Source organism: Chaetura pelagica, unplaced genomic scaffold (assembly GCF_000747805.2).
Source record: "Chaetura pelagica isolate M959 unplaced genomic scaffold, ChaPel_1.0 scaffold70, whole genome shotgun sequence".
In the NCBI taxonomy this organism is placed as follows: domain Eukaryota; kingdom Metazoa; phylum Chordata; class Aves; order Apodiformes; family Apodidae; genus Chaetura; species Chaetura pelagica.
In genome coordinates, this window is record NW_009952265.1 from 1058191 (window position 1) to 1068399 (window position 10209).

Genomic DNA, 10209 nt, shown 5'->3' on the forward strand with positions numbered 1-10209 from the left:
GGTCTTAAAGCGGCTGAGGAGCACTGTCTGGTAGTAACTGTTCATTGAGCAGCTCTCAGCACCTTGTTTATCCAGCCAAAATGGCTCCTCAGCCTTTAGTGCCCATAATCAAGACTGCCCCTTGTACCTCAGCACTGCCCCTTTGCAGAGCCAGCTGGGGTTACGGCCTGTCCCTTCACCATTTGAGCACTTGCTGGCTTGCAATGCCACCTTGTCTGAAGGATGACTCCTTGCTCCTGAAGCTGCTGCTCCAACACCCACTTCACAGCTAACCATCCCTTCCACAAGCTTCCATGAAACACAAGCAAGAAGAGGAAGAGAGTACAGAGTCTTCATTGGATTTCTACATTTTGTAACTTCTCCTGTGTGCTTATATTAAACATCAACAGGCTGGGCACTTGAACACAAAGAATAACCACACATGCTGCCCCAGACACCTCTTCCCCACACAGAAGTGAGATTACCCCTAGAAAGGGCATTTTAGAGCAGGCACATTTAACTCTTCGCTATCCGCAGGGTAGGAAACAACTCTGCCAAGCCACTAGCAGGTAAGTGTACATCCACTTGTGAAACAGGTCACTCTGCTTTACTTGGGATTTTGATGAGCTTCCAAGCACATTGTGCAAGTACACTCAAGCCATCAAACTCGGTCAAGATAAAACATTCTAGCACAGAATTCCCAGTGATCTCTACTCAGCCTCATGGAGAAAAATACAGCAACTCCAGCTTCAACTGCCTTTAAAGGAAGTTGCTCTTTTCCCCCCGAGACATTTTGCAAATAAATATGAAGGTCCTGTCACAGCCAGTAATCCTCGAGCAATTTCCTGTCTCTGGAGACAAGGTTCCCTCAGGGCAAATTGATCGATTGATTAAAGGCTATTAAAATTAGTATAAAACAAGCTAGTTTAAAAGCCATCCTCTTCATGTTTTTATCTGTAACATAGTGCTCCAAGCAGCAGCACAGAGATCAGCCACAAGAGCTTACAAGGTAGCTAAATTAATATGCAAAATACTCCAAACTGTGAGATGAAGATTTTAAATTACTTTGAATAGCAGAGGATTTTCATGTTCATTTAATCTATTTTCAAGTGAGTTTCTGGAAGGAAATTCATCCAATCCCTTTATTACTGTCCTCTTAAGATTAAATTTGTTCTCTCCATTTTATCAATCTGACATGCAATTCAGTCTTTTGAAAGTCAGCAGTCATCCTCACCCAAGCTGTTCTCCTTTTGCCTCTGCAGTCTACAATTTGCTGCAAAACAACTTGCTTAAATCCATTCGCTCCACCTTCCAGTGTTAACAATTTCCTTTTCCTCTAAAGCCAAACATTTCAAATAAAAAACAGAGAAAGACAAGAGTTAGTTCCTACAAATGCTAAGAGGAGGTGGGGGAAGCAACTGGCCTGATACCAGTATCAGAAACTTCCTCAACTAGTCTCTGGCATCTCTTGAATAAGAAGTGCCAGTAAAGCACTGGAGGAACAGTTGAGAAGAAATTAAGCAACCACTTAATTACAGGCATGCTTTACAAATAAGAAAACCTGTATCTTGCAGAAAGATCTAAACATCAACAGATTGGCAGCTGTCTCATATGCACAAGTTAATATGCAGAGCTTCCAGAAACAGCCCCTGCATAGGAACTGACAAAGAATTATTTTTAAGCTGATCTCACTTCTCTAAGTAAATGCACAAACAGCTGTTGAAAACAAAACCAAAAACCAACACCAGATGTCATCTGTAGCTTCACCTAGGAAGTTCATGGCAAGACTGTATTGTGACTGTCATGTACAGCAGCATTATCCAGAGGAGCTGGTGGTCTGTCATTTGCAACTATCCAGGCTTCCATCAGCACCTTTTAAAAGGCTGCTTACAAGCTTCATTTTGTGCAAAGGCCAGCCTCTGCCTGCTTTTATACACATCCTAGCTCATTGAAAACTGCTTTTCTGGGTGAGCTTAGCATGACATTTACCAGATGTAAGCAACAGCTGGCTCTGGACAGCAAACTATCTTCTTTATCTCCCTTTGCACTTCAGGATCTACTCTCCTCACTAGGCACAGTCACTGTTTCACATGCAGAGGGAAGTGGGGGGAGGACAAAGAGAAGCCTGCATTGTGGAAAATAAACAGCTCCGTTAGGGCTCCACCGGATGCTGTAAGACACGTTTTGAGGAAAGCATCCTGCTTACAGCATACTACAGAGCACAACAGCTATCAGTAGCCCTTTTTTCAACAGCCAGATCCATTCCCTGGCCTCTAAGCAACAGTCCTGCAGCTTGCACCTCCCTCTCCAGTCCCCACTAACCACCACCCCCCCAAATCACACTCCTCAGGTGCACTTGAGTAGAGCTGCTGGAAATCACTGCAAAAGCTGCTTCACACTGTCCCAGCAAAGAGAAAGAAATCCCGGTGTAACGCTATTACTACCCCTTTTGAAAGGCAGGACCACCTGCTAGAGAGGACAGAGGCCAACAACTTACTCCTGAGAAACCACAGTTAACTTTAATCTCCTCTGCCAAGCATGGCCATGCTTTATTTACATCAAAGATACCAAAATTCTTCATTAGCTTCTTGGAAAAAAAAAAAAAAAATCTGAAAAAGCTAATTATATTTTGGCTACATTTGCTATAAAACTGATGAAATAGGGCAGGAGTTTTGGTTCTTCAAAGAAGCATTCCCATTCAGAAATCTTTACTTCTAACTAAAGCAAGCTGTTTGGTTTTGTCACTAGACCAACTGCAAGTTTCAACCTCAGAACTCTGAATCACACAATATAGAAAGTTTCTCTTCTCAAGAGGCAAAGGCTCTCAGGAAGGATACCTCTATAGAATTGACAGGTACAGCCTCCAGACTAACATCATCAAGGGAACACTGACCTATTCCTTGCAAATACTGCAGGTACCCACCAATAGCAGAGCTGATGATGGTCTGCAGCATCAGCAGCTGCAAGATGTCCAACCTGGAATTATTGCATTCTTCCTTTTCTGAGGAATTAAGCTTGACCATGGACTTCCTAGCCACAGGAAAGAATCCTGGTCAGATGAGAATGAAGAAATGCAGAAGAGGGAAGGGCCAGCCTTGTGAGCTGTGTCATTTCAGAGCACAGTAACGCTCAATTCCCACTGCACACTCCTGAGAGAAGGCTACAGCTCACCTACAAACCAGTCATCAATAGACAACAATATTCAGGATCCCGGTTCACTTCTACAAGTGCTCATACAGGCCTAAACTAAAAATGCAAAAGGTTAAGGACTGGTGAATTAAGATCTATAATAGTAATGTGAAAGACACTGCAACAAAGATGCACTATGTGCAATGAGACTCTCAGACTTTGCAGAAGCCTAAAAAGCTGAGAAGGAGACGAACGGGGGACATGCATGTTAGTGCCTTAGTATCATCAATACTGGGAGGGTCCACTTCATTCAGGGTTAGACTTATCTTCTACATATTAAGAAGAGGGTATTAGGGTAATGAGCTAATCTTGAAGAACTTCAGAGAAGTGATTAACACAATGCTTCTTTTTAAAACCACACTTGAACTGCAGGCTGCTTTGTATAGGTGAATTGCACGAGAAATCCTTTACCAACAGACAAACCAGAGCTCTAGAAAACGTCTGGAAGGATTTTGGCTTACTATGAGCTGAGCAATACAATTATGTTGACTTGAGAAGTGTCAGGCCTACCACCATTAATGCCTGGCTTATTCTCCTCACCTACAAGCAGCCAGTAGACTTTAGGCAAGCCTGTTATTTCACTACAATCAAGTTGGAGAGGACTAGTCTTCAAATAGCATAAACATGGGCAATAAATGCTACAGCTATCACAGGTGTTATCTGCTCTGTTTTCTTAAGTTTGAATGCTGAGGCACATTTTCTGAAATAAATGACAGCCACATGCTTCCTTACAGCAAGCTTTCCTGTGCCTCACATTGAGAACATTTATTGTAAAACACAGCGGAAGTGTCATGTTAGATCACACTGCAGTTATGGGATCTTTTCATGCCATACAATAAAAAGCCCACTGATCTCATGCTGCTGCTTCTTTCCTCTTTGCTTTGGACAGGTATGTGTCTAGGCAAAAAGCCCTTCACAAGCCATTCATGCCTTATTAGCAATTGCAGGGCAGAAACTGAAGGCCAGGAATCAGATCACACTGTGCTAGGTGCTGTATAAACACAGAACAAAAAAAACCACTGCTACAAAGATATCATGAGCTACCACCACATGGAGAGAAACCACCTCTTTAATTTGAACCATAACTGGTTCCCTGTAATGTTGCTCCCTACAGCAGATTCTTGCTATATAACACCCAGAGAAATCTAGAGCTATTTGTTCTACTGCAAACATGCAATAAAATCTGCACCACGCCTGTTCTAAATGTTTTCTTTGTTCATTACAGAGGATTCAGAAGATTGAAAAGGAAATTAAAAGGTCACTCAGATACACGAGCTATTTCTGTCCCAGAACATGTCAATAACTTGGCTCAGAAGCAAGAATCAAAGAGCAAGACTACTTGGATACTGGCTTCCTTCAAATTCTTATCAGTAAATATTTAACTCCTTTTTTTTATTTTTGTATCTACAGTCACTGACATGAACCTGACACTTACTAATTTATAAAACCAGATTAATGAAAGGACAAAAAATTTCCTTGCCAATGGCTCTCCCTCTGCAGTTCCCAGCTCTTTCTCTTTGTCTTCAAGCCTTAATGCAGCCTCACCTCTGCTTTCATTTCTCTTTCATTCCTTATTAAGATTACTACCACACCTCCTTACCCTCTCTGCACACACTTCAGTTCACGCTTCACACGCAAGACTGAACCTTCCCTCTCCCACAGTTCCTTGTGCCATTTCCTCAGCTGAACTCATTAGTGTCTCCAGGACTTCCCACGACTGCAAAAATCGCCCATGGGCATATAGGAATGAGTTTGTAAGGTTTTGAGGGCAGTTACTTTGTGCATTTTGCAAAGGTCCTGTGTGGCTGCAGCATTACCAATCTAGCGAGACTTGAGCTGGCACAGCATGCCCTCCACAAGGGCTGAGCTGTGCTCTCACTTTTTTGGAGCTCAGATGCAGAGATGAGCAGCACACTGGTAATGGAGGCTTTCTTCATGCAAGGGATTATCACCCTCCTACAAACACCTGCATCAGGCTCCCCTGAACCACCACAGCTGGGAACACAGGAATCTCCTGCTTCAGGGAGAAAGGAGCAATCTGGCTCCTCTCCCATGCCAGATGTACCTTCAGAAAGCATACAGGTTTTACAATGGGAGTTTTGGTTTGGTTTTTCAGGGGGAACAGGAATGGGGGTGGTTTTTTTTAAATATTTTTATTTACTTTAACTGCTCCCCAGTTTACTCATGCCTCCCTAAGAGACAGAAGCTATGCACAAAACTACACCCCCTTCTTGGCTGGGGTCGAGTTGCTGGTGAACACATTTTGCAAAGCTCGATACCAAGCTGAAGCATGCCTGCAGCATGGACAACGGGGTGCTGCAGTGGCAGCAGGGAGTAAACTACTGAGAGCAGTGGGACAGAGAACACAGGGTCACTACATATACCTCCAGTCATCTCGAACACTGATCTTGTGCACAAGAGTTTAAGACTTCTTTTTTTTTTGTCTTCTTTTTTGTTGTTGTTCAAAGGGTGTAGATTCTGGCAGCACCTTGGAAGACAGTGGTAACTTTTGTAATACAAACAAGAACATTAAATAGAGGTCTCTGTCTGTTCTTGATGTCTTTGCATTTATCTGGCCTTTCCTTGTGTTTCACCATCCCCAGTGCAGCTGTTCCTCTTCTGCCTCCTTGCATCCTTGTAACTGTGTCTTCAGTGGGATGCTCAGGGGACCTGCTCCCTAACACGGCTATCAGGGGGTTTCACTCCTGTGGTTTCTACTAAGAAAAGTATCAGAATTTTTGAGAAATTTTGAGAAAACTGGTTAACCCTACCATTTATCCCAACATCCTCAAATGCACCATTCCTCCCTCAAACAGCCCACTGGGTTTCAGTCTTCTAGTCAAGCACGTACTTAAAACAACACGGCCTGTTGACTGTCTCTGCCAGGTACGTGCAGGTTAGAGTACTTTGCACTTAAAGCTGTCTGCAAGCCCACCTTGTCTCACTGAATGTAGCAACTACAAGTCTGCACATGCTAAGCAGCACTGTACAAACGCACCATCACAGGCAACTTACAGCCCAACAGGAAACTGCCAGAGCAAGAGCACCAAACAAGTTTTTTCAGAAAGGACTAGCAGTTTGAGCACAGATGAGAAGGGCAGTTCTCTACTGCATCTTTCTTTAGCACACAGTTTGAGGCAAACCTCTTGGGCCTTGAGATAATCACTTCCCCACCTCTGCTTCCTTCACCAGAAAGACAGAAATAATCTCTCCTCCAGAGGCTCTTGCTTTCCCCAAAGGAGAATGGACCCATGACACTGTCATAAACCTTCCAAAGTAAAGCAAAAAGACAACACACCAACCAACTGGTCACAAGACCTGTGCTAAGCGTCTCTTCTCAGTATCACACTGACTTGTGAGCACCAGCACTGACATACTTCAAACTATTCCACAGTCATTTATATATGGAGCAAGCCAGTATCTGCATTCTCTCAAAAAGGAAAGAAAAACCTAGTATGTTTCACCTTAAGCAATCCCTTCACTTTATACTTCACTGAAAATTATTTCTCACAGAATTATTTTTCTTGTTAAAACCATGGCAGCCTCTTGGATATTAACAGCAAATCCCCCTTCTCATTCTTGGAATCTTTACAAATATCTACTACCACATTCTTCTTTGCTTGACAGTCTCCTTGGTAAATACGTCAATACCAACACACGCTTATCTGTACACACAAGGCTAGTATGCAGGGTCCTTGGACAGGGGAAAGACAGACGTTTTGACTGCAACTAGATTTACGGAGAAAGGAGCTATCTATGCTCAGACGAGAAGTCCACAGAAGGTCTCGGTTCATAACCCTGCCTGTCGTAGCTGCATGTGGGATAGAGCAGGTCATTATAGGCTCAGCCAGCAACAGATCCCCAGTGGCAAAGCCATGTAGCCCTTCCCACATGAGGGTTCCTAAGAATACATGAAAATGTAAGAAGAAATGAGTCATTCTCACAAGCAAGGACTAAAGTTACTATTAGTGTTGTGTCAAGTGCTTCACACCCCATGCAAATAAAGATAGAACAGAGAACAACTCTTTGTCGGTGCAACCCCCTAATTCCTGCATGTAGGCACTCAAAGACATTTGCCAGCTGCACTTTAACACCATATGCCTACTCCCCTTGTTAACTGGAACAGAAGTTCAGGGGTACACGAGAGGATAAACTACACTGGTAAGAATATAGAAAACAACAACTTACACGCAAAAACATCCCCATTGACTCACTAAATGCTGCTCTTGGATACAAAGTGTTACAGATTTGCAAAGAAATTGCAGTCACTAACAAAACCAAATGAAAATACCACAAAGAAGGTGAAGTGGAACATCCTGTTTTATGTTGAAGAACAAAGTGCAGAGGCCATAAGTAACAGTGAAACAGGAGAAACTATTCAGCTGAGCATACTGACCCAAAATGTAGGGTTCAGCTACCACCTATATATGCATGAGATCCACAACCCAAGAAACATTTCATGCAGCCCCTGACTTTTGTAAATGCACATTTAGAAACTCAGGGCACCAACCTGATAGACTGGAGCTGAACACCACTACAGCCCACTGCAGACAGGGTAGAAAGAAAACTAAGAGAATTTGTGTAACAAAGCAAAACACAGCAAGAGAGGAACATCTGCTACTTTTACCAGGAATACCATATGGTTGGTAACTGAGGCAGGGAGAATGAGTTCATTCATATTTAAAAGCAAAAGTAATAGGTCACTCCATCCAATATAAGAGAGAAAATGCCTTCTACTGTTCCAGTCCCATCATTCCCAGTCCAAATTTGGCTTTCTGAAGAGCCAGTATTTTGGTCCAGATAGCCAAGTTCAGAGAACTTTTCATGACAGGATGCCAGAACGATGAGGATGAGAACACTCCTGCAGGAGTTCTCCTTAGCCCTAACACAGGCCTGGTTTATCCACAGCCCAGTCAGAGATGCAACACTGAAAGACCAGTTTTGTCACTAGAAGATTACAGTAATGCTCTGGAGCTGTGAAGCATCTGGCAGCAGTAAGCATGATTAGCACAGTAAATCTCAACTGTGATCCTCAGGCCATCCTCAATTCCTCGAAGCATTGCCTAGAATTGGGACAAACACAGCTGGTTCAGACCAGAGCACCCAGAAATCACATCTTTCTTCAACAAATATGAGGCTAGACACATGGCAGCAGTGTTTTCTAGTATCTTGCAGAGCATAGGAACACTAGCTTAAGAAGCTTTCACTTCAGTAGTGCTATGGCAAAAGACCCACATATGGGTCTACATGCAAGTTATACAGGATACAGAAGTCAAGAAGGATGATCTCAACATATCCACATTACATCTTTAAAAACAGATCAATAAGGTCTTTTTCTATTTGAGCACCTGTTGGTAGGTATAATTTAGCTGTGCAAGTCTTGTGCAAGGAGATAAGATCCCTGGTACTAGGAATGTCCCTCAACAGCTGTCAAGATATAGCACATAATTTAATTCACCTATTGTAAGAGTCCCTCAGTCCCAACAAGGTCTTGTCATATTTGCTGACTCTTCATTCTTCCCAAACCTGAACCCCCAACTTGTGCTCTGAAATTCAAGTATTCACTTTGTCAATAGAGTTCTCGTTGCAAGAGACGGATGGCAAAAAGGATTAGAAGGATTTTGCAGCAAGAGCTGAGCAGCCTAAGCCACAAAGAGAATGCAGTACAAAAGCCTGCTTTGACAATCAAGTGCCAGGAGTAAACAAAATGGAAAAGGACAGGACAGATTAAGTAGTGCCAGCATTACTTCGTAGATCCACCTAAGTCCCATGTCCCAGTCTCCCTTTAAAACACTCCAGTCTGAGTCCAGGTAAATTACTGCCCTGACCCACACATCTCACTTTGTATTCGCTCTTTACCTGTCAAAGGGAATTCAAGGCAAAAAAAACCAGAGATGAACACTCCTACATGAAGAGCGATCCACAAGGGTGTCCAGTAGGGCCAACGAAGACAAAAGGGCAGTCTCCAGGTACCTGGTACACAACTATTGTGTGGCCTCCAGGTCCACTGCCGAGACAGCAAGGCTTTTTCTTTCAGCCTTCTCACAAGCAGTAAGGCAAAAGCAATGCAGCACAGAAGAGACACAGCAATTACCTGGTTAACAGCCTCACAGCCAGGAAGTGTCAGAGAGAAAAAGAGATGCAGTATCTGAATTTTAGCTATCGCCAGGCTAATTACTGAGAGAGATGGTTAGCAGCCTTATCTTAGGACAAGGAACTTCATCTTTATACTTGTAAAAGCCAACTTTTGATAGTGAGTTCGCAGACTGAAGTGGAATTTTCGTCCATGTTTTACCCTCTTCACCTACTTTGTTTACCGATGTTCCTACTAGGAAAAGATACAGTTTACACAAGAGAGCAGCAGAAACACTGCACTTTTGTGGGACAGCAACCTTAGATGGAAGATGAAAGCTGGATGCAGGCTTCTGGCTTTAAAACCTTCTGTAACTCAGACTTCTGCACACACGTTCTGTTATTTTTATATATAAGGTCTTCCATCTACCAGTAGTTACTCCAACTCAACCTCTAGCAAGATCTACATTTCTTCCATGTGAAAAGCAAGACCTGCTGCCAGCAAAAGAATCACAGAACTAAATGAATTTTCAGACACAGAGGGCAATCAGTAGTCTTGGAAATCAGAAAGGTTGTAGCACAGCTTTAAGCAAGTAAAATGCCACTGGGAGAGACTAAATATGGACTTCCATGACAAACATTTCTTGGCGCTTTTTTTGTTGTTTAGTATCATTATTTCGGCTTGTAGCTAACAGCGATTAAGTCACAGCAACCTTGTTAGTGTTTTCAGAAAAATCAGGTATAGTAGAGACAAACAAAACCTATTTTTTCCTGTGTGGAACCTGGGACAGTCATTTTAGTTTCACCTGAATCCAGAGCTAGATGTGGTATCCCCTTCACACTCTGGAGCATGAAGCAGTGGAAGCCTGAGAAGAAATGGTCAGAGCAGACCAGGAGTTATGTGGGTGGCTCCAAAGCAAGCACACAGGACTGCAGGAAGTAGCAGTGGCCAGAAAGACTCTGCACGTG